The sequence below is a fragment of the Nicotiana attenuata genome, chromosome 6, assembly GCF_001879085.1.
Source record: "Nicotiana attenuata strain UT chromosome 6, NIATTr2, whole genome shotgun sequence".
Lineage (NCBI taxonomy): Eukaryota > Viridiplantae > Streptophyta > Magnoliopsida > Solanales > Solanaceae > Nicotiana > Nicotiana attenuata.
This window is the reverse complement of record NC_031994.1, coordinates 19,205,714-19,229,517: the sequence shown is the minus strand read 5'-3', so window position 1 is coordinate 19,229,517 and position 23,804 is coordinate 19,205,714. Positions and strand designations below refer to the sequence as shown.

The following is a 23,804-nucleotide window of genomic DNA, read 5'->3' as shown; positions in this document are numbered from 1 at the left end:
AGGAAGAAAAGAGGAAAAGGAAAAGAGAAGGAGTTGCTGAGGGTTTTTTAAAAAACTCTCCGACCGATTCGGTCAGTAGGTTGGTCAAAAGTAGTCAACCTCGTTTTACTAAATATTTCCGACCGAATCGGTCGCTATTTTTTATTTATTTCTTTCTTTTTTTAATTGTTTCCGACCGAATTGGTCGCTAAAAATGGCGCAGAACTTTCCCCCAAAATTTACAACGGACATAGACGCAATATTAGTCGTACGTATTATTAAAAATTGAAAAATATATTTTTGTGAATATTCCGACCGATTCCGTCGGAAATTTCCGACTACTATTTTCCGTCGCAAATTTCGGTCGGAAATTAGCCATTTTTTAGTAATGTCAGGAGGAAACATAGTGTACCATGCAGGTACAGCTGACGAGCTGGTGGGGTCAAATTTAGGCGGGTTAAATACGACTCAGAACTCATACCGCCCCACAGACCCAACCTCCCTTTTTATATAGTTTCTTATTTAAAAAATGAAACTTACTTAATGTATTTTTCTTAAATTGTTAGCTTAAATTCTTCTCCCCAATTACTTAGTTACATAGTAATTCTCAATCTCCAACAATTGATTATATATGTTTAAGTTTGGGTCCGTTTTGGACTCGTTTATATTACAAATATTTTGACTCGTTGTTATTTAGTTTCACATGTTGGATCAAGTCAATAGATGAATCATAACCCAACTAGTTTAAACTTTGAACTAAGTTAGAATAGTTATTAAAATGGATTAATTTTGTCATCTCTATGCGTAGGGTAGTGGTAAGATCTGTGTCTACAGTATCCTCCCGAGATCCCATTTGTGGAAATACACGTGATTAGTTGTTGTTACGTGCAGGTCTACATGCAGTTGATATGGATCTTGAGCCAATAAAGATAGAAGGTTTGATAATAGATCAAGCAACAAGCATAGTTTGGTGGGGTCCAGAGAACAGAATCTGCGATTAACTTAATCAATGATAAGGTTGTACTGTTTGACCAAATAGTTTTAAGCCCTTTTAGTTAAACCAATAAATAGACAGAGGAAAAATCGTAGCCAGAAATAATTCATTCTAGATCTGAAATGGAAGAAGGAATAAACAAGCCTAACTGAACATAAACTTTGATTACACTTGTTATTGAGTTTCATAATGGGAGAAATCGATGATTGTTCTAATAATATCAAATGATGATAAATGAAAAGAGTCACCATCCTTGAACAAGACCGACTTTCGTATATTTGATAAAGTTGAATTACATATGAATATCGAGATTCTAAACTCTTCTCCTTTTCCGGAAAGGAGCCTAAGATCCGGGAATATCTTCTCCTTCAGAGATATATATATGTGTTTCTGTGTGTGTGTTCCTCTCAGCCCCCTCCCTTTTGTTACTCTCTCCCATGATATTTATACAAAACACTTTCCTTACCCAGTGGTCCTTAACCGGAGTGCCTAAATTCTTTAAATATCCCGTAGAATATTCCTCTAAAATGTCTAAGTGTTGAACTAGCCGTTCTGGCCGAATTGAGTACTCGACCTCGACCGTAGCTAAATTATTCGATGGTGTATCGTTTCCTATACGTGACTTCGGCTTGGTTAATTCTTGGTCGTTCCTCCTTAAGTAGAATTCTTTTGACCAGATTTTGGCCTATACAGTTAGTCTATCCGTCCACTGGGGTCGCCTTTGAGCGAGCTCAGTGGGCGGACTTCGCCAGTTGCACCTTTTGAGAAATCTGAGCACATTGGCCGAAGAGTGAACCTTCATAGTGAGATAACGATGCGATGTCTCGAGAGCCATACTTGATCGTTATGTCAGTTCGAAATGATGTCAATCTGTCATGCATCATTATGACGCACGTTCCCTATACGTTACTTCGTTTCCCGTGCCTCCTCTGTTTTGGAAGTGACGTGGCGGTGTTTGGTTTTCCCGCTCAGGATGTTTGTACTCTTATAAATAAAGGAGAGAACTCCTCAATTGGAGTTGTTGTGTTTCCTATATATTTTTCGAAAAACTTCCCGACTTCTCTTTTCTCCTTCTTCAGGTTCGTACGTCTCCACCTCTCTTCTTTTGAAGTTTTCTTGCCAGTGTTACTCCCTCTACCTTAGCACTTATCATCTACATAACCAAAGAAAACATGGCTAGTTCACCTTCTACCTCTGATAGAGTTGCCGGTACCGTTGCATCGAAAAAGGATGTTCCCTCCCATGAAGAAGGGATGGCCATTGTGGAGGATGAGAATTTTCCACCGTGGATGAGATACTTCCACATTCGGGGAAAACCAGGACTGATTTCAAGAACTTACATGACGTTGATCCTGAGCCCGTCACTTCCTTAATGGACGTTGCGGCGCTTGCTACGCTTACAGCTAAGTGGAGGATTCCTGATCACGCTGAACATATTCCAACGGTTAACGAAGTCGTACAGATACATTGCCTGGGGTACTGCACGTTTTATGCGTACTCGTTTGTCATCGGTTACACACTCCCCCTTCCTTACCTGGCGGAAGATTTCTGCCTCTATTATGGGGTGTGCCCGGCTTAGCTCTCTCCGTATTTATTCAAGCTCTTCCTCATGCTTACCAAGTTCGCATAGTTGGCCGGCCCGGTGATTTCTCTTATTCACTTGCTTCACCTCTTCGTACCCAGTTTTTACAAGGGTACCATGATACATTTTCGTCACTATAGGACCAAGGGCTTACTGGTGAAGATGGATGATAAGACCAATCGTCGCTTTTGGGAGAGCTTCTTCTTTGTGAAGACGGAGCACGTGGTGTCAAATCCTAACGGATTTCTCGAGGAGTGGAATTACGCCCGTAAGTTTTTGTATATATATATATATATATATATATATATATATATATATATATATATATATATATATATGGAACGGCTTATCGTTGCCCCCTTCTGGTGATATGATTGTTCTTCTTTTTCCCTTTCTCTACTTTGCAGCCGAGAAGGCGCCTCCTCCGCTAGTCGCTGACATTCGCGAGTAGGTGAGCCAGGTTTTGCCCCATACGATGGGGATTCGTGAATGGTCGCCATTTCACGAGAGATTCGGGCGTAGACCTTCTACCGGTGAGTTATCACGTCTTGTCATTAGTCGCTTTGCCCTTTGTTCTGTATTTTCCTCCTTGGTTTAAGCTTCTCTCGTTGGTAGGTCGACGGGTCACGAAGAGGGCGAGGGCTTCCATACCCACTTTCCGTCAGTCGAGTCTCTCGAACGGATCTTCACCGATTGCGACCGTAAGTGAAAGCGTTCAGGTCGCTGCTACTTTACAGACTACGTCCCCTCCCAAGCTCGACCGTCGTGAGGTTGCTCGTCAGGCGGAGGCTCCGCTTCCTGTGGTTCATTTTCTGGACGAGTCGTCTCAGTACGACGGCGAAGAGGCTCCATTAAAGAGGCAACGAATAAGGGCCGATAAAGCACCCAGGACCGAGGGGCTTTCGAGGGGAAATCCCGTGTTGGCGGTGTCTGAGCCTGCTGGTGATGCCAATTTACGTGAGGAGACCGTGTCCCCCTCGGGCGTGGAGGTGGTACCCATTTCTGGCATGCGAGAATCTAGCGTGGTAGGGGGGCAGAAGCGCGTAGCTGTGGATGACTATGAATCCGGTTTAGATATTGACCCCAAGGACATAAGCATGTTTGAAATGGGGTTCACTCGGGTGGAGGCGAGAACAAATAGTTCCTCCCGTGTGATCGAGATTGCTCCAAATTGTGATTTATTGGAGGATACGGTGAGCCTGGCACCTAATTCGCCATCCTTTGTTCTGCTACTGAAAGCAGGTCCCTCCAGGAGATCAGCGATGTTGGCCTATCACGGGACGTAGCCGGAATGGATTTGAGGATGAGTTTATTGCTTTCTTCATTTTACATCTTCTACTCTTGCTGACTTTCTCTCTCTTCTCTTTTCTTTCTTCAGACTTTCATTTTTGGAAACTGAGAGCATCCGTCGCGAGGAGAGGCGGGCTGCCGCTTTTCAGAAAATGGTTTTAAAATACCACGGATATCGTGACAAGTGTCATGAGATGCATGCACGACTCAGGGCGGGCGGCAATCCTCACTCCCTTAAGGAAGAGTTGGTGCGGAAGGACGAGGACCTGATGCGTTCTATGGGCAGATGCAGCAAACTCGAGGGGCTGCTTATGGCTAAAGAAAAAGAGCTCGAGGTGGGGAAGGGAGTTGCAACTGAGTGTGTTGATCTTCGGGCGAAGGTGGTGACCCTGCGGGCGTAGCTTGAGCAGAATGACACTAGGGTCGCCGGTCTAAGTGTTGAATTGGTGGAGAAGATGACTGAATTGGAAGGGAAGGCGACCGAGCTGGAGAGGGCTGAGAAGGCCCGAGTAGCGGCCTTGGCGAGGGCTGCGGTACTGGAAGATTCTATCCGCTTTCTCAGGTCTGAACGCGCAACTAAGATAGAAATGGCCGTTCTATAGGAGGCGCGGCTTGACGAGCAGATTAGCGAGCTTGAGAGAGACGTCTCGAGCCTGTGTGATCAAATTACTGCCCTCGAGGCTGAGAGGGCGCAATTGTTGGCTTTGACTCCTCCTGTGTCCGCCTCTGTTGATGTTTCTCGCCCTTTGTACGAGATGTGGGTCCATGCTGAAGCTCAGCGAGATATATATAAGGACTTGTTGGCAGCGGGGAATGTCCCTGAAGCCGCTTTTGAGGAAGCTCGTGTTAAAGCGCGTGAGGCCGGCTTGCCTGCGGTTATGACCCCGCGACGTCGGAGGCCAGTGAAGTTGATGAGACCGAGGATGGGCTTACCTTTGACGATGAACATTCCGATGGAGAGGGTGACGGTGGAGGTAGAGCCCCTGAACCGAGCGGGGAGAGAGAAGATGGCGTGGATGAGGATAATACCGAGTGAAGCTTTTGTGCTTAATTTTTCCTCCTGTAGTTAGTTTTTTTTTATACTTAGTTGGTTGGGTGGGGGCCCCCTTTTGGCCCTTTGTAAGGCGCTAATTTTTGTTTGAATGAAATAGTCGATTCGTCTTTGATTGTATGCCTTTGGCCTTTCCTTCTGTTTTCTTTCCGAATTTCTTGGATCTTCTCGTGATAAGTCCGTGACGTTTGGTAGTTAACTCGAGTGGGGTCGAATTTGACCTGCTGATTCGTGCGAGGTCCAGCTTGACTTATTATCTCGAGTGAGGTCAGAGTTGACCTGCTAATTCGAGGTCGAACTTGACTTATTAACTCGAGAGAGGTCAGGTTTAACCTGCTAATTCGAGCGAGGTCGAATTTAATTTGTTAATTCGAGCAAGGTCGAATGTAGATTGATTCGAGCTAGGTCGAATTTATGTTAATTCGAGCGAGGTCGAATGTAGATTGATTCGAGCAAGTTCGAATGTTGACTAGCTAATTCGAGCGAGGTCGAATTTTGACTTGCTAATTCGAGCGAGGTCGAATGTAGATTGATTCAAGCAAGGTCGAATGTATGTTAATTCGAGCGAGGTCAAATGTAGATTTATCCGAGCAAGGCCGAATATTGACTTGCTAATTCGAGCGAGGTCAAATTTTGACTTGCTAATTAGAGCGAGGTCGAATGTAGATTGATTAGAGCAAGGTCGAATGTATGTTACCTTTGCGTTGGCGTGATTGTGTACATTTGGCGTTGTGTAAGAATGTCATACTGATTTGTTTATTCATTGGAGAATATTACATGTTTTCGTTCATATCCGTACATACATTCGAGGAGTCTAGTCTGTCTAGTCCCTTCATCGCTCGGCCTAGAGAAGTAGCCGATAGGTGGGGCGATGAATGTCTTGCTCAAGCTTTGGGACGTCTTAATGCATGGATGAGATCAAATTTTAGCTAGTTGTATCGTCGCATAGTTGCTTTGGCGAGCGCACGGGTGAGTTTCACGTACTTGTGTTCTGTCTACATGTTGGAGAGATTCGTATGTTTTCTGGGTTGGTGACCTAGTCCCAGTCTATACAGGCTTTTCCCTTTATGGCGTTAAGCACCAACCGTTGCCTGCAGGATGATATGGTGCGGAACGTTTTCTTGGTGTGTTGTTTTGATGGCTATTGTTCCTTGTTCGCGCATCTGGTAGAATGCTCCTGTTCCTATCCCAATCCAAAAGAAAAATAACAAGTTAATCCCAAATGAGATCGTTTGTTACCTTAACCTGATTGGTTGGCAATGCGAGATGGGCGCTATAGAACGACTCGTTTTGCCCCCGTACTCGAATGCTGGCTTCATATTTGATCCCAGCCTCGTGCTTAGCTTCGCCGTTAGTCGAGTGTAGGCATCTTATGGGCTGACAACTTACTTCGCCCGTTGGGATCTCGAGTTCGAGTCCCGGTCCGATCCAGTCCTAGGTGCACAAAAATAAGGGAAACATAAGTTATACTCTGTACATACAGGCAGGACAAGCTTGTTATTTCAAAGAATTACACAATAGGCTATCGTCTCTTCCTAAGAGAGAGGGGACAGTGTGCATAAAGTATAGATTGGTATCTAACGTTAATATAGAAAATAGGATTGCGGACGTGCTCAGTGCGTAGTGGCCATAATCCTACTTTGACAACTCATACTCACGACGTACCAAACCCATCACTACAGCAAGACGTGGCTTTCATATAGGTATCTAACATAATTTCGATTTCATGCAAAGATCTGACCTTGGTTGGTTTGGTTTTCAAAAGCTTGCCTACAAATTTCCCAAGTTGGTGTTTATAACAAGAGGGCGAGGCTACGACAACCGGGAAGTGGAACTCTGACTGACTTTAGATCTAGAGGAAACTAAAATTTTGGCTAAAAAATTTCCCATAGATGGCGCCAAATTATTTGACCAAAAGGTTTTAAGCCTTTTTAGTTAAACCAATAAATAGACAGAGGGCAAATCCTAGCCAGAAATAATTCATTCTAGATCTGAAATGAAAGATAGGAATAAAAAAGCCTAACTGAACATAAACTTTGATTACAGTTGTGATTGAGTTTCATAATGGGAGAAATAGATGATTGTTCTAATAATATCAAATGATGATAAAGAATACATAAATGAAAAGAGTCACCATCCTTGAACAAGACCGACCTCCGTATATTAGATAAAGTTGAATTACAGATGAATATCAAGATTCTAAACTCTTCTCCTTTCTCGGAGAGGAGCCTGAGATCCGAGAATTTATTCTCCTTCAGAGAGATGTATATGTGTTTCTCTGTGTGCGTTCCTCTCAGCCCCTCCCTTTTGTTACTCTCTCCCATGATGTTTATACAAAACACTTTTCTTACCCAGCGGTCCTTAACCAGAGTGCCTAAATTCTTGGAATATCCCGTAGAATATTCCTCTAAAATGTCTAAGTGTTGAACTAGCCGTTCAGGCCGAATTTAGTACTCGACCTCGACCGTAGCTAAATCAGTCGCTGGCATATCGCTTCCTTTACGTGATTTCGGCTTGGTTGATTCTTGGTCGTTCCTCCTTAAGTAGAATTCGTTTGACAAGATTTTGACCTATACATGTACCACTGCATATGTGCGATTTGATGTGGCTGTTAGCATTGCAAAAGGGTGTTGACATAGATCATGAGTATTGCAACCCGTCGATCGCACGGTCTGAAATACACAAAAAGATTGGACGGTTACCAAGGTGTTTAATCATAGGTTATAAAGGGGATCCACTAGTAGATCGGGAAAAACAACTATCAAAGATGTTGGAGTCACGTGGAGTGCACGTGGTGGGGGAATTTCTTGAAATAGGGTACCATGTTGTTGAGCTATGTGATTCTCAGATTGCCCAAGCTTTATATGATTTGATTTAGAATTTTAGCAGTGCCACCTGCTAGAACTTATGTTAGTTTTATTTCATTTTGGATTGATAATAATTCCTCTTTTTTTTTGGGGCATCAGTCCTTTTCCAAGGGAAGAAAATTTGAACCGGACACTTTTTTCTTTCTAGAGTAGTTGGGATAGAGTTGACATAAGGAAGTGCTTAGTATGCATCCTGGATATATTTTGTGGCTTGTTTGATACCAACGGAGTTAGACCGGGACAAGAAGATTACACAACCTTCCCTATGAGTTTTAAAATTCTTGTGTACTTTGGAAAAAAATGAATAGCCTGATTTGTGATACTTAAGCTCATTTTCTTGACTTCTATGTTCATTGTTGTTTACCTCGAAAAATACGAGTAAATTAAATTTGATTTGAGGTTTTAAAGATATGTGATTTAGTTCAATACCAATTAAGAATTAAGAAATATGAAGTAGAAATGAAAGACAGAAGTGAATCAAACCAATATTACTTAGCAACAGTGACCTCGAGACGGTGACTTCGAGGTGGCTTAGGGCAGTAAGAGCAATTAAGCAAAAAAATCAAAGTAAGAACAATTAAGCTAAGGGACAAATTCGGATGAACAACAGGCAAAAAGTAGAGAGTATATTCTTTGCTCAGTAAAAGATGGTCTTACAAATGATTGGGATCCCCTTTATATAATAGGGGAATCCTAAATAAGGAATATTTCTATTTACAGTAGGGAATATTCTTGTTACAGCTGTCTAACCGCCTTGTACGGAATTGTATGATCTTATTCCGGAATTTGCGCCATGATCTCAGGGACGTGGTAGGAATCTAACTCGCTCTGGTACGAATCCATAACGGTCCTATTTCGAGTTCGAGCATCCTTGGCCTCGGCGTTCCTCGAACTCCTGCCCACGGGCATTATGCTCTGTCTTCGATCTCGAGCCTGGTCCAGCGGTTTCGAACTTGACCTCTCCCGGACTCGGACCTAGGGCGGAACCTCAAGCTTCTACACCAGGGGCATATGACTTTGACCATATACAGATAGTCCCCGCGTTTTTTAGAATAAGATGATAAGAAATGATTTGCACCTCGACTTCCCCGAACTTCTCATGATGATGTCACGCCCATGACGTAGGTGCTTGAAATGATCGGGAATGTCACATTGGTGCTTTTCCCCAAAATATCACATGCGTGCCAGTGTTTGTCGGCCACTTGTGCCGCCGATCCGTCGCTGCCTTTCTATAAATAGGAGGCTACCCTGTTGAACAAAGAACCGTGCTTTTTTCATCTTTATCTTCTTTTGGTCTTCTCCTTTCTTTGCTTCCTTCTTTAATCGTCTATTTCCATGGTTCGAACCTGCGAACACATGGTCATATGGCAGCAACTTTACCAGTTATGCCAAGGTTTCCCTTTTCAAAGTTTTGATTCGAAACAACGTGAAAAGGGCGCCGAATCCTTCTCACATCAGAAAATATGTGAACTTTATACTGCTGCTCATTTCTCTTAACTTCAACTTGGTGTAGCACTTCATTCCTTTGGCACTACAACAAAAAGTGCTTTTAGCGGCTATTATTTAGTGGCAATAAAATAATTGCCAATAATTTATTCCTTATACGAAATTATTAGCGGCTAATGTGAATTAGGCGGCGAAGCTACGTATTTAGAGGCAATTAAAACAATTGGCCAGCAAATGAACAAAATTTATCCTTTTAATCTTCCCCACAACGCAAACCCTATGTTTTCTCATTCCTCTCTTCTCTTACTCCTCCCACCTCTGGCTTTTCTTTCTATAGTTTTTCTATTTTTCTACCCATCTAAATCATTTAAGATTTCCTAGTCCTTTTGGCAATCAATGAACGGTGAAGATAATAGCAGCAATCAAGAGGAAACAAAAAGATGGACACAGACATTACAACATTGATGATGCCCGATTAACCAGTTATAGATCGAAATCCCTGCCTTACCACTATCGTCTGCATCTCCATCACTGTCAGTTACCTCTCTTATACTTTTGCAATTTTTTCTACTTTTATTTATCATTTGTTAGCCACATCCTTATACAGATAGATTATTTTATGTATTCCATTTTGGTAGGAATTAGTTTTTCTTAATTGTGATTTCGTTTTTAGCTTCGCAGTTGTTTAATATTCAGTTTGTATTACAAAATCGATTTAATTCTACTTCATTTGCCTTTTACTATATTTCTTGTGATGGTATTTGATTCTGAATATTTTGAGTATTCTATATTACTTTTGGTGTTGCTTCTAGAGGACAAATTTAAGAAGCCTATTAAGTGTTTGATAAAATATCACACAGAGATATGTTTACTTGATACTAATGATTTAATATGTATGATGTTTTAATAGTAATTATATAAATCTTTGAAAGGCCAGATATCATTTTTTAAATTTTTTTAGACATTCATAGGTTGAGAAGTTTTAACTTATGTGACCCTAAGTTATATCATTTGAAAAGTTTAAAGACAAGTGCTCAGAAAGAGGAGAAATAGAGCATAAGTAAATGAAATAATAGACTAACTGAGGGAAAATTTCTCTATCTTTGTCTGTTGTATCTTTTACCATATTCAATACAAAAGCCGATGCGAAAATAGATTAAATGAGATCACTCAAAGAACTTACAAAAGAAAGGTAAAAACTTTTCTCTATGTAGAAAACCTATCTCCAATTATATATTGTGTAACTTAGTAAACAATTGAATGATTGAGTTATTGGTGTTAATTCATTATTTGTGGGCATAGTGTTGAAATGTTGAAGACATAGTGCGAGAGTCCAAGCAGGGATTGGTTATTATACTTTGGGTGAGGATTTGAATGGAAGTTGTTTCTAGCTAAAATTCCTTGTTATTTTGAGCCTAGATGGGGAAACTTTCTAATCAATAAACATTCTTCATTATTGTTTCTTTAAGAGGTAGAGGGAGAGGAAAAAAGTGAGAACATTCTGGGGCTTAGCACACACTGATAACTTTTTCTCTTTATTCTCTATTCTTGCATTCCATATATAAATATTTATTAGGATATCTTTACTTATAAATAAGTAACTGGATGATAGGTCATTTTTATTATCAATATTTTGTTTGTGCTAGGCTATTTGCTATTGTGGATGGTATAATTTTGCTTGTTTCAAGGTCAAATTGAGAATGTATAATATCTAAAGCAACAATAGGGTTAAACTATACAACAAATGAAGTAGTCATTGTTGTAGAGGCTTACAGGACTTTGGGGGATAGAGGTCTTTATTATGCAGACAAGTTGTTAGAGATCTTCATTGAGAGTTTTGTCATTCTCTATGATAGCTCTTCCACAACTACCTTTTTAGCTGTTGTGAGTGTTATTTATATATCATGATTTTGATCTCATATTTTCCTTAATATACTTGAAGTAGGACTTAGTGTACATTGTTCATTGCTATAGGATACTGAGGATACCGATGGGAGTGTACCCTTCTTCTAGGGTATGCTCCTTTCTTATAAATAATGTGAAAGTGGCTGAGCATACATTTAAATATTGTAATGCTGCTCAACCTTTTATAGGAAAAAAATGGATCTATACAAGAAAATTGTTAAAATGGATCAAGATGTCAACACGGATGGTATCCAAGTTGGTATATTATTTCTCTAATCGATTTGATAGAGATAAATTGAACATTTTTGAAGGAGAAATTTCTCTTTTATAGCACCGTTATAGTCACCTTGAGGAGCTAGTAAAATCACTAAATGAATCTTACAAATTTGATGAGCTACGAGCTAAACTAACTACACTGCTTGAACTTTTATTTGGTAACTACACACGTCTTTTGTATTTGTCCTTTCTGTGATGATATAAGCTTTTATTGAGTTGTCTCATCTGTTGCTATCTTTTTATCATAAAGTCAGTAAAATCTAATAAAGTAGATTATTTCTAAAATATAACTCCAATTCTTTGTTATTTTTTGTGCTGAATCGGTACTAAGTTATTGTTCCTGAGAAGAATCTTGCTAATAAAAACTATTTCTTGGAAGAAATTGTGGTTGATCTTTTTTGTTCTTAAATGTGGCATTTGAGCTTCACTTTTCTGTGAAGAGGGTCAATTTCCAAGAGCTTTCTTGAATAACTTGCATTTTTCGAAACCAAATCGAAAATTGCTTGTTTGAACGTGTGTTCTTATTGACTTAATAGGAAGTAGCAACAATAAATGTGATCCTCAATGAACAAGAGCTCGGAGTGAGAACTTGAAGAGAATAAAAAAAGGCAGCCTGATGCACTAAGCTCCCGCGCACGGAGAAGGGCCGGACCACAAGGGTCTATTGTGCGCACTTTTTACCTGAAGAGAATCAAGGTTCATTTTATCTGCATAGTCTACATTTCAACTATGGATAAGTTAATATCTTTTCATGACTAGATGCACTAAATTTTCTGCAACTTTTATTATGCAGTTTCATTTGGATCTACAATCCACATATGCATGGCTGCAGAATTAGTGTCCAACTTATGCAACTTGTTGGTTCATCAAGAACCGTCCATGCTGGTTTAGACTTATCAGGATACACCATGAATGATGACCTGGTATCATCTGATTCAAGATAGAAAGTTGATTGAGAACCATAATAGATTGTTTGTTCTATCACATCTAATAATGATGTCCTTAAAGAGTTAGAGGTTGGAATTAGGCTTGTCAGATTGAGAACTACTGATATTGGATTCAAATGATGTATTTTTTCTTTTATATTGTTGACACAACTTTTTTTTATATTATCGATTTAATGATACATATTGTACTTTATAAAATGAATTTTAGGTTTTATGTTATTATTTATGCGAGAATATTTTTTTCACTATCAAAGAATGACGTTGGAATCATTTTAATGACAAATAGGCATAATGTTTCCCAGTGCTACCATTTGCCAATATGTGAATAGTTTTATCGGCAATAAAAATGGTAAGGGTAATGGTCGCCAAAAGGTTCTCTTTTTACTGGCAATAAATAAATATTTACTGGCCATACCAATTGCTACTAAAATCATTTCAGAGGCTAATTTAGGGGTAGTTTTAGTGGCCATTATAATTGCCAATAAATAATGCCGCTAAAAAATCGAACTTTTAGCGGCAATAATTGGGGCCTTTACCGGCATTCACTATAATTGCCGCTAAAACTTTTAGCGACGCTGGATACAACGGCAAATAATTAATTGCCGGTAAAAGTTTTTGCGGCAATTTTTATTGCCGCTAAAATAAAATTTTATTGCCGCAAAAAGCCTTTTTTGTTGTAGTGTGGCTCTTCATGGAATGACGTGGCACTATCATCTAGTATTTTTGCATCCCACTCCGGAACAATGTCCCAAGGATAAACATTCTTGGATCGTTGCTCGTGCACCTTGCAACCCCTTTGATTGTTCTTGTGATGGAAGGCGAAGCTACATCTTCTGGTCTTCCCTTCTGGTCTCTTTCTTTTGCTGCTCTTTTAATGGGTTACGGCCCAAAATTTCAGGAGAACGTTCAATCTCCGCTGCTAGAAATATAGTTACATTTTTCGAAGACTTTCTGCCTCAAATCTCTTTGGGTACAAAGAGATTCCAAACGTTCAAAAGGGGGTCCACGGGAAGGAGGCTCTCGAAGACGATGCCCTCGAGAACATGGCCTAAAAAGTAGATTAGTTTTTTTGGCTTTTGTTTTTGCTTCTTTGTTTCTATGTAAGTACCCTTCGTGGGTGGTGTAGTTATATTTTGTAACCGTCTCTCGAAAATATAAAAGGATACCTTTGTCTTCCTTTTGGCTCGTGTTGAATTCCGTTCTGTCTTTACTTGTAAAAAATGTGATTGTATAATTTTAACGACTAGTCCAAACACCAGACTCAGGACGTAATAAACCCTGAGATTTTTAATCAACCAGCATAATATCCCTTAAGGCTTTTGTTAGTCCTCGAGCTGGGCTTATATCGATTCGATGCGAACTCGGAACATCAAGATTCTTGAGTCCGAGTTAAGTGAGAGCAAGGTCTCGAATTCGAAATAAAGTTAGCCTTTAGGCTCCATAGACGATCATCGAGTGAGAACTTCCTACGAACTTGGATAGCCCTTGGACTTAGTAGTCAAGCGAGTACTTGCTCGAATCCTGAAATAAAGTTAGCCCTTAGGCTCTTTTGTAGTCCCCGAGTGAGAAACTTCTCAAACTCGGGTGGCCCTTAGGCTTAGTAATTGAGTGAACACTTTGCTCGAACTCGAAATAGATTGATAAAAAACGGATTGATCTTCGATGCCTCAATTCTGATGCCAATCTCGTGACGTCAGCGATTGAAGTGACTGAAAAGGTTGCTTTTCGTGCGGTTTCCAAAGTCATTGATTGGAGGCGGATGACGGTCGGCCTTTTGGCTTCCAAAGTATGGTTAAGTGACCTCTATAAATGGACAAACTTCATAACCTTGCAAACTTTATTCTCATATTGTTCTCAAAGTTTTATTAGCTCTTTCAATTTCTCTGAATTCCTCCTTCTCTTCTATCTCACAATCAACACTTTCCATTTTCTTTGAATTTCTGTGTCGTGATGGCTAAAACCTCTCAACCGGTTCCCTAGGAAGAAAAAGCTTCTTCATCTTCCTGACCGACCAAGAGCAAACCGGTAGTGCCCCCTCGTATTGATGAGTGCATCCCTCCGCCATGTGAAATAACGTCCGATTTCAAAATCGAGAAACCTGTGTCAACACCAGGCCGATGCGAGCCCATGTCTCGATATGTTCGCTTGATAACCAAGGACGAGCTTGAGCAAGCAAAGGAAGACTGCAAGTGGGAGAACAAAGAAGTAGTGGTTCCTTCCTCTGAGGAGGATATCACCACATATAAAGCGGGGAACTTGAGCGTATACACCTACCCATTCACGCTGGGTCCTGCAATTCCGGCTCACGGTCCCATAGATCCAGTTATTCTTTACTTTTGCCAACGATACCGAGTGACGCTTGGCCAGATATACCCCTCATTTTGGCGAATTATTTACTTGATCAGATTCTTTTCGAGCCAAGTCGAGGGGATGTCCTTCACCCTCGACCATCTGATCAGACTGTACAGTCCCCAACTTTATCGAGGTGGCTTGATAAAATTGCAATGCCGATGCTTGAAATCTCTCTTTTGTAGTATCGACAAGGACAAAGACCCAGGGTGGATGAGCCGATTTGTCCGAATCAGGACCTCTAACCTGATTCCTGCTGATTGGATGTCGTTCCCCGAGGAGTGGAACATGAAACGTAAGTATATGGCAGGTCTATACCCTGCTTTCTCTTCTCTTTCTCAGCTTTACCCTTTTCCTGGGTCTAACCCCTTTCCAATGGCGTAACCACTGCTTGGTTCCTGGTGGGGTCCCGAACCTCGAAGGCTGGGTCCGAAAGCTGGCTTCCACTTCCTCTTATTCGGAGCGTTGCTGGCGTGATTTGGTCAAGGGTCGATGGGAGGCCAAAAACCATGGTGAGCTCTCTTGTTTGTTGTCTTGTGCTTCTCTCGTGGGATACTTATTTTGGTTTCGTGCAGGTCTTAGAGACGATGTTGCTATGCGGCCGGCCTCGGCCGATGAAGAAGAGATTCCGAAATCTTCTAAAGAAGGAAAAAGAAAAAGAGAGTCATCTGTAAATCCCCTGAGGCCTAAGAAGAGCGTGGCTCGAAGGTCCAAGGCCGATACGGCGGCCTTATCTCTGGAAACGGCCCAACGCCTTCGGGGTCTGGAGGAAGAAAAAGATGACGACTGGCTGCTGGTAGCTCGTGAAAGAGGAAATGCCGATGTTTCACAGTTCGTCGAGCTGGTGATGGTTGAAGTGGATTATTCCAGAGCCGAAGAAATTTCCTAGGGGAGTTCAAACAAAGTCCCCGAGCCATCGTACAGAAATAAGGAACCTCGCCTAGGAGGCCATTTGGAGGTCGAGGCCGAACGGCCCGATTCCGAGCCTCTTCAAACAAAAGAGAACGTCCCGAGTGGATCACTTGGGGTAATCAATGTGGATGACTCACCGCTTGGCCCCGAGTTCTCCGAGGGGCAAATTCGAGATGCTTTGAATATGAGGTCTTCTGAAGTGGAAGCGAGCCACGAAGGGCATGACATCTTTCGAGAATGCCTTGCAAGACTTGAAGATGGCCTCGACCCAGATGATTCCTTCATTTTCGATGAGGCTCGTCGACTCTTCAAACAAGTGAGTTTTTCGCTTTTTATGCCTGCGCCTTTGTTTTTGCTGTTCGAAATCTATATTTCCCTCCTTTTTTATAAAGTTTGTGGTGCTCCATAAAAGGGCATTTTCCAAGTCTCGAACTGATCTTGCTCGATGGGAGGCTGAGCTTAAGAAGGTTTCGGAAGAGGGACAGTCTCAAAACTCTTTATGTTAAGAAGGTGGGGGATATCAACGACCTTCGAGTTAAATTGACGCAGGCTTGCCAAGGACGGGCCGAGTTTGTTGAAAAGGTAGTATAGCTTTGAGGGTCTGTTATGTACTTGTTTGTTTTGACGACTAATACTTTTAACTTCGTAGTTTTATCAGAAGGGAGAATTGGTGATGCAGCTTCGGGAGGAGCTTAAGACGAAGGGGGCCGAGACCCTGGGGTGGAGGCAAAACATGGACGATCTCGCCTCTAAGAAAGAAACTCTTCTAGAAGAGCTGGCTTCACTCGAACGTCAGTTCCAAAGTGTGAAGGAGGAGAACCCAGCTCAAGGCTGTGAAATAGAGGAGCTTAAAGCTAAGTCCACTGCTGAGTTGGCCAAGGCTAGATCCGACGCTGAGGCAATTATGTCTTCGTACCAAGCCGATACCGAAGCGGCTAACACCTGGGACATGGAGATTTCCACTGCGGCCGAAGTTAAGCTATCATGTGAACTCGACCATGCTAGGCGACAGTCCCGGAGGGAAACCCTCGAGGAGGTGCAGCTCGTGGCTTCGATCTTTCAGCCGATATCGAGAAGGCGAAGACCCTGGAAGAGGAAGTTACTGCTTTGCTTTCTGATGAGGATGGTTCAACCACTGGCTCTGAGAGTGGAGAAGACGAAGACGAAGTCCCCGAGGATGAAGCTCTCGGAGATGCGGCCCCTGAAGATATGACCCCGAAGTAGTTTTATGTTTCTTCATTTTGTTTTTGTGCGAGTGTCCCTCGTGTAAAATCTTCTGTAGTCATCTTTTGGAAATATAAGGGGAACTTTTTATCTCATCTTTGACTTGTGCTGGATTTCATATTGTCTTTATTTAAGGAATACTTGGTTTGTATAACTTGAGTGATTGATTCGAGAATTGGTTCATACTCGAGATATAGTTAACCCTTAGATCTTTTATGGATATAATAATCCTCGAGCCAAATTTAATCGATCCGATGTGAGCTCGGGATATCGTGACTCATAGTCCGGGTAAGGCGAGAACGGAGTCTCGAACTATAAGTTTTTGGCCCTTAAGCCTTTCGAAGTTGACCCTTGGGCTCTTATATATCGGCCCTTAGGCTCTTTAGATTGGCCCTAAGTCTCTTTAGATTGGCCCTTAGGCTCTTTAGACTGGGCCGTTTCGGCCTCTAGAATGGCTACATAATTTTTCCCTCATTTCGGCTAAAAGACATAGTGAAAATTTAATTATGCCTTAGAATGTTTTTTTTGTACCCGTTGGGTTTTTCGAAGGTTTGACGTATCGGGACCTTGTTTGTGTCCTGATAATCGAATATCTCTTGAGGCTTTATCGAGGGCTGATGCAATTGAAGCCTCTAAGTTATTCGAGGGCTGAATTTATCGAAGCCCATTAAATTGTTCGAGGGCTGAATTTATCGAAGCCCATTAAATTATTTGGGGGCTGAATTTATCGAAGCCCATTATATTTTGCTTTTGCCGAGAGTATCCTAATTTAACCGGTTTTTACAAAGTGTTTGAAGGCCTTTAATTTGTGGCGAAAGTCGGACATCTCCGAGCCGCATTATTTTGGCCGTAGCCTTTTATATGACCGTAGTCTTTAATATGGCTGTAGCCTTTCATTTGGTCGTAGCCTTTGGGTATGTCACTGAACTTGTTTCATGATAACTTTCACAAAGTTAGTACCCGAGTATATTGGCCTTGGCCTTTGTTTCGAGGGGGTGCCTCTTTGAGGTCTTATGAGTCCGAGTTTTCAATGACTCGAATGTGTATTGACTGTCGATGGCAGTCCCCGAGTATTCGGGTGTGCTTTTATGCTTAGGCTCTTGAGCCGTTTCCCGTAGGGTTATAAGTGTAGAGCTAGTATAATAGTATACTTCTTCGAGACGCAAAGTGTTTTTGATATAAACAGAATGTTTCTTTAAGTAATTCGATACATTCGTACGTGTTCTGCCATCGAGGCTCGACTATTCTATATGGGCACGGTTCATTTGACTGTTTGGCCCGTTACAACGTTTCCTATCGAGGCCCTCTTAGGCGTGAAGTGTTTTCCTTGAAAATGTAATATCCGATGGTGATGCCCCCCAGTATTCGAGGTTGATTGAAAAGAAGACTTGGATACTGTCGAGTTTTCCTTAGGTAGCACGTGATTGTTGCCTCGTTAAAAACCTTGCTGGTAAAACCCATTTGGGACAAAACCCGAGCTAAGGGAAAAAGAGTGCAACGTATGCTTTAAAACCTAAGGCCTTCGAGAGCTTCCATCATGCCGAGTTTTCAAGATCCTCTACCAACAACTCCGAGGATTTGCTGTTGTCCATGATTGTGATATCTTCGAAAGCCTTGATTTTGTCGGGGATGATTTCGACGCCCCGATTTGACACCAGAAAGCCGAGGAACTTACCTGAGCCAACTCCGAAGGCGCATTTCCCTGGGTTAGGCTTCGTTTTGCATTGCCTCGAAACTTTGAATGTTTCCTGCAAATGAATAAAAATGGTCCTCTGCGCGCAGGGACTTAACCAGTCATATCATCAATATAGGCTTTCATTGCTTTACCTGTTTGTCCTTTGGACATCCTGCCAACTGGATGTTTGTCCTTCGGACAGATGCCTCATTTTTGCTTCATCGGTTCGAATCCGGTATTGGTGCTCAACCGATGCGTGGCGGTTTCCGGTGGAGTCTTTGTTATATCTAGATGGGACCAAGCAAAGCAATCTATATTATCAGTAAGAAACTAAATGATTTTTTTCCTGAGTTCGGGGACTAACCCCATTCCCAGGTGTACCTTTCTCTCGGACGGTTGACTTGGTAGTATCGGACTCCTCGGGAACAATGAAGATTCGAGGAGTAAGGAAGTTCTCTTCTTCGCTTTTGATTACCTGCAGTTCCAATCCCGTCGAGGCTGAGAGCTGTGATTGCTACTTAGCCGCCTGCTTACCTTTAGAGTTCGATTCCCCTGAGGTCAAGGGTTCTGACATCGACACCACTTCCTTGATTGCAAACATCTCCTTCGCAGCATGCTGCTCCCCGTGGACTATTTTCACTCCTTCCTCTGTCGGGAATTTCATCATCTGATGGAGAGTCGAAGGCACTGCCCTCATGTTGTGTATTCATGGTCTCCCGAGGAGTGCATTATACCTCATGTCACCTTCGATGACATGGAACCTGGTGTCTTGTATGGTCCCGTCTACGTTTACTAGCAAGATAATCTCTCCTTTTGTTGTTTCGCTTGCCATGTTGAAGCCATTCAGCACCCGGTACACGGGATCTGATCTTGCAGGCCAAGTTGTTCCACGACCCTCGATCTGATTATGTTCACCGAGCTACCTGGATCCACTAAAACACGTTTAACTTGAATTTTATTTAAAAGAATAGAGATTACCAGGGCGTCGTTTTGAGGTTGGAATACGTTTTCTGCTTCCTCGTCGCAGAATGACAGGACGTCCTGGGGCACGTAGCTCCGAGTCCGCTTTTCTCTTGAGATCGATACTTTGGTGCGCTTTAATATAGGACGTTGGGGTATATCGACTCCTCCAATGATCATGTGTGGATTACATGCTGTGGCTCTTCTTGGTCGTTTTTCCTTGCATCTCTCTCCCTGAAGTGGTTCTTGGCACGATCACTTAGAAATTCTCGAAGGTGGCCCTCGTTGAACAATCGAGCCACCTCTTCCCTTAGCTGCCGACAATCTTCTATTCTATGACCGTGCGTACCGTGATACTTGCACATCAAGTTCGGGTTTCTTTGAGAAGGATCGATTTGTATGGGTCTCGGCCACTTGGTGTCTTTGATTTTTCCAATAGCCGTCACGATCCCTGATGCATCCACGCTAAAGTTGTACTCTGATAATCGGGGAGCCTCCGTGGGGTCGGTATGTTTATCGAACCCGCTCTTACTCATGAGTCCATGAGAACTTTGTCCTCGATCGTTTCTCCGATCGCTCCGAGGAATGTTACGGCTTGGGCCACTGTTCCTTTGGTCGGCATACTGCTGATACCTTTCCCTGTTTGATCTCAAATCTCTGTTCATGTCCCTCGGGGGCTTGGCCACGAACCTGTTAGGATGAACTGAGCCCGAGGGGGCTCCTAATTGGTCATCCTCAACCTTGATTTTTGACTAATAACGGTTGTGAATATCTGACCACATCACAGCTGGATACTTGATCAAGTTCTGCTTTAGTTGTCGAGAAGCAATTGAGCTTCGCTCGTTCAAACCCTGCATGAAGGCCTGTACCGCCCAGTCGCCGGAGACCAGCGGCAGTTCCATTCTTTCCATATGAAACCTGGACACGAACTCCCTTAACATCCCGTCGTTCCTTTGTTTTATTTTAAAGACATCCAATTTTCTCGTGGCCACCTTTATGGCCCCGGAGTGAGCTTTAACGGAAGTGTCTGCTAACATAGCAAATGAATCAATAGAGTTAGGGGCTAAGTTGTGATACCAAATCATAGCTCCTTTTGAGAGTGTTTCCCCAAACCTTTTCCAACAACACTAACTCGATTTCATCATCATTCAAGTCATTTTCTTTGATCCCACAAGTGTATGAAGTAATATATTCGTTAGGGTCTGTTGTCCCGTTATATTTGGGTATATCGGGCATGCAGAATTTCTTAGGAATGGGCATCGGGGCTGCGCTCTGAGGGAATGGTTTTTGTATGAACTTCTTGGCATCTAGACCTTTCAAAACTGGGGGTGCCCCTGGTATCTGGTCTACACGGGAGTTATAAGTCTCCACCTTCCTGTCATTATCCTCAGTTTTCTTTTCTCCGGACTCGATCCTCTTAGTCTCTTCGAGCATTTTCATAATGGTGGGGTCAGTCCCTGAGCTGTCTCCATTTGGTCCTTCCGGCGTTGGTTCAACACGTTGATTGTTTTCATGTTCAGCTACACTCGGGGTCTTATTCTGACTTTGAAGTTGAGCGATGGCGATTTGCTGAGCCTGCAACATCTCAAATATCACTTGGAGGCTAACTCCTCCCTCTCCTGCTCCTGGCGTTCCTTGGTCCCCTGGTTGAGCATCCCTGCGTACGCTCCCTTCGGGGTCTGTGCCGAGGCTAGTTTTTATAGCAATATGAGAACCAACATCAACTGGTCACTTCCCCACGGTTTATTGGTGGTACACCGACCCCTACATTGTTGTTCTCTCCAAGACCCTCATTGTCATGAATATGTGCATTTTGTGAGCTAGACATGTTTCAACCTGAAAATCAAAGATTCTTGACAAGAAAAAAACGTAAAGATAACGTGTGTAATAAGCATCAGTAAAGAAATAATCACTATTATCTTTAGCCCCACAGTGGGCGCCAAACTATTTACCTCGAAAAATACGAGTAACAATTAAATTTGATTTGTGATTTTAAAGATATGTGATTGAGTTCAATACCAATTAAGACTCAAGAAATATGAAGTAGAAATGAAAGATAGAAGTGAATCAAACCAATATTACTTAGCAGCAGTGACCTCGAGACGTGACTTCGAGGTGGCTTAGGGCAGTAAGAAGAATTAAGTAGAAAAATCAAAGTAAGGACAATTAAGCTAAGGGACAATTCTGATGAACAACAGGAAAAAAGTAGAGAGTATATTCTTTTCCCAGTAAAAGATGATCTTACAAATGATTGGAATCCCCTTTATATAATAGGGGAACCATAAATAAGGAATATTTCTATTTACAGTAGGAAATATTCTTGTTACAGCTGTCTAACCGCCTAGTACAGAATTGTACGATCTTATTCCAAAATTTGCGCCATGATCTCAGGGACGTGGCAGGAATGTAGCTCGCTCTGGTACAAATCCATAACGGTCCTATTTCGAGGTCGAGCATACTTGGCATCGGCGTTCCTCGAACTCCTGCCCACGGGCATTACGCTCTGTCTTCGAGCTCGAGCCTGGTCAAGCGGTTTCGAACTTGACCTCTCCCGGACTCGGACCTAGGGCGGAACCTCAAGCTTCTACACCGGGGCATCTAACTTTGACCGTATACAATTGTTGTGCTTCATGAATAAGTTTGTGGCTTTGCTATATTCTTATTTTGATTGAGAGTTGGAGTGGATATGTCTTGAGTGAGTCATGTATCATGTGTGATGTGAGCTCTTTTATTTGTTCTATGAGTTGCATTGAGTCTAGAATTGTCCGACATGTAAGTTAAAATAAAATACTGTGTTATGCTCTTTTTGTCTCGTTTGAACTTTTCTACCCTACTTTTATGTGATTGACCCTAGTTGAGCCTGTATAACCTTTCGATTGGTAGCCATGCTTTTGCCTAAACCTGTTTGCTTTGAATTTTTCTAAGTTTTGAAAGTCCTTCTTCCTTGAGCACTTAAAAATGCACAATAAGATGAAAAACTAAAGTTGGAGTAAAGGGTTGGTAGGGTTATAAAGAGGAACCTGTTTAAATTAAAACTTAGTTATTAGGTCTAATAATTAATTTAACATAATTTAGGCCTCAAGCTACGTGATTAAACCAAATTGGTTCAATACTTGATAATGTCGAAATTATGTAAGTACGATAAAATTGATAAAAATAGTGTAGTATAATAATAATGAAATGAATAATAAGATTCAAGTAATGAAATGAGAATAATAAGGAGTAATTCTTATTGATTAATCCATCCAAATTGATAGCCAACAGTAGAAATGAATGCTAACTAAGTAAGAACCCACTATAATGTTTGTGTGTTGGTTGAGTATACCAAAATACGGGTTACAACGGTAGGGATGGTAATGGAGCGGTACGGGTTAGGACGTTAGAGGGGTAGTGCAGGTTTGAGAGTTTGCGGTTGCGAGACGGAGCGAACTGAAATTGTGCGGGTTCAGACAGAACCCGTCCCGCCCCGCACCGCCTGCCATTCCTATACAGCGGTGGGGGAAGGGAGTTATTTATACGATAACCTTGTTGTAACTGTTTCCTAATTTCACATCCACTCATTATAAACGTTACAGGGAGGATCCCATATATTACGCTAGTAGAATCATAACCATCAGATGTGTTTAACATAGAATCACGGATATCTCGAATCTAGCTAGTGCTAGATGGTAGATGTTAGTTCAAATGGATCACTCTAAAATGGTGTTATCTATGTACAGATGAAACGGTCCTGGAACAACACTAGTAAGGAAAGAAAAAGCCTCTACCAGCAAGCCTTTTTCCAAGAACAAGAAAGACAACTGGGATCTGGTTGTGTCAGATATAGTCCCCAATAAGTTGGGTTTCTCAGAAAATTATACTCTTCGAAGTAATGAGAAGCAGTCCGATCCAGGGATGGTAATATGTGGTTGGGTGAGTTTGCTTCCTAGATACGGCTAGATGACCTTTCTTTTATCTAAGCTAATTGCAAATGGGAAGACAGTGTACTTGTTTATTGTGTCTAGAAGGGCAATCAAATTTCTGAACATTGTGATTGCTTCTCCTATGTTTACATCTATGCTTTCACCGTCGAATTCAAGCTCTTCATTGACAAAGTCATCAAGGAGAAGTGCAGAAAGTACAACATCTGTTTGGCTCAGGTAGGGCCTTAAGTGTAATGATCCGATAGGTCATTTTGAGTTCTAACTTTCTGTTTCGTGCTTTAAGACTTTGAATAGCTTAATATGATAATATATGACTTGTGTGCGTGGCCTATTTTGATTTCCAAAAAGTTTAGACATAATTTTTCAAAGAAATTTTTTAAAACTTAAAGGTTGTTAGAGTCACGAATGGGGGGGGGGGGGGGCG

At 41.9% G+C, this 23,804-nt stretch overlaps 1 long non-coding RNA gene across 1 annotated transcript; it reads left to right on the top strand.

Moving 5' to 3' along the window:
* Nucleotides 9,452-12,539, top strand: LOC109226673. Its single transcript, XR_002068107.1, has 3 exons — nt 9,452-9,742; nt 11,927-12,086; nt 12,184-12,539. It is a non-coding gene; the product is annotated as an uncharacterized LOC109226673 (long non-coding RNA).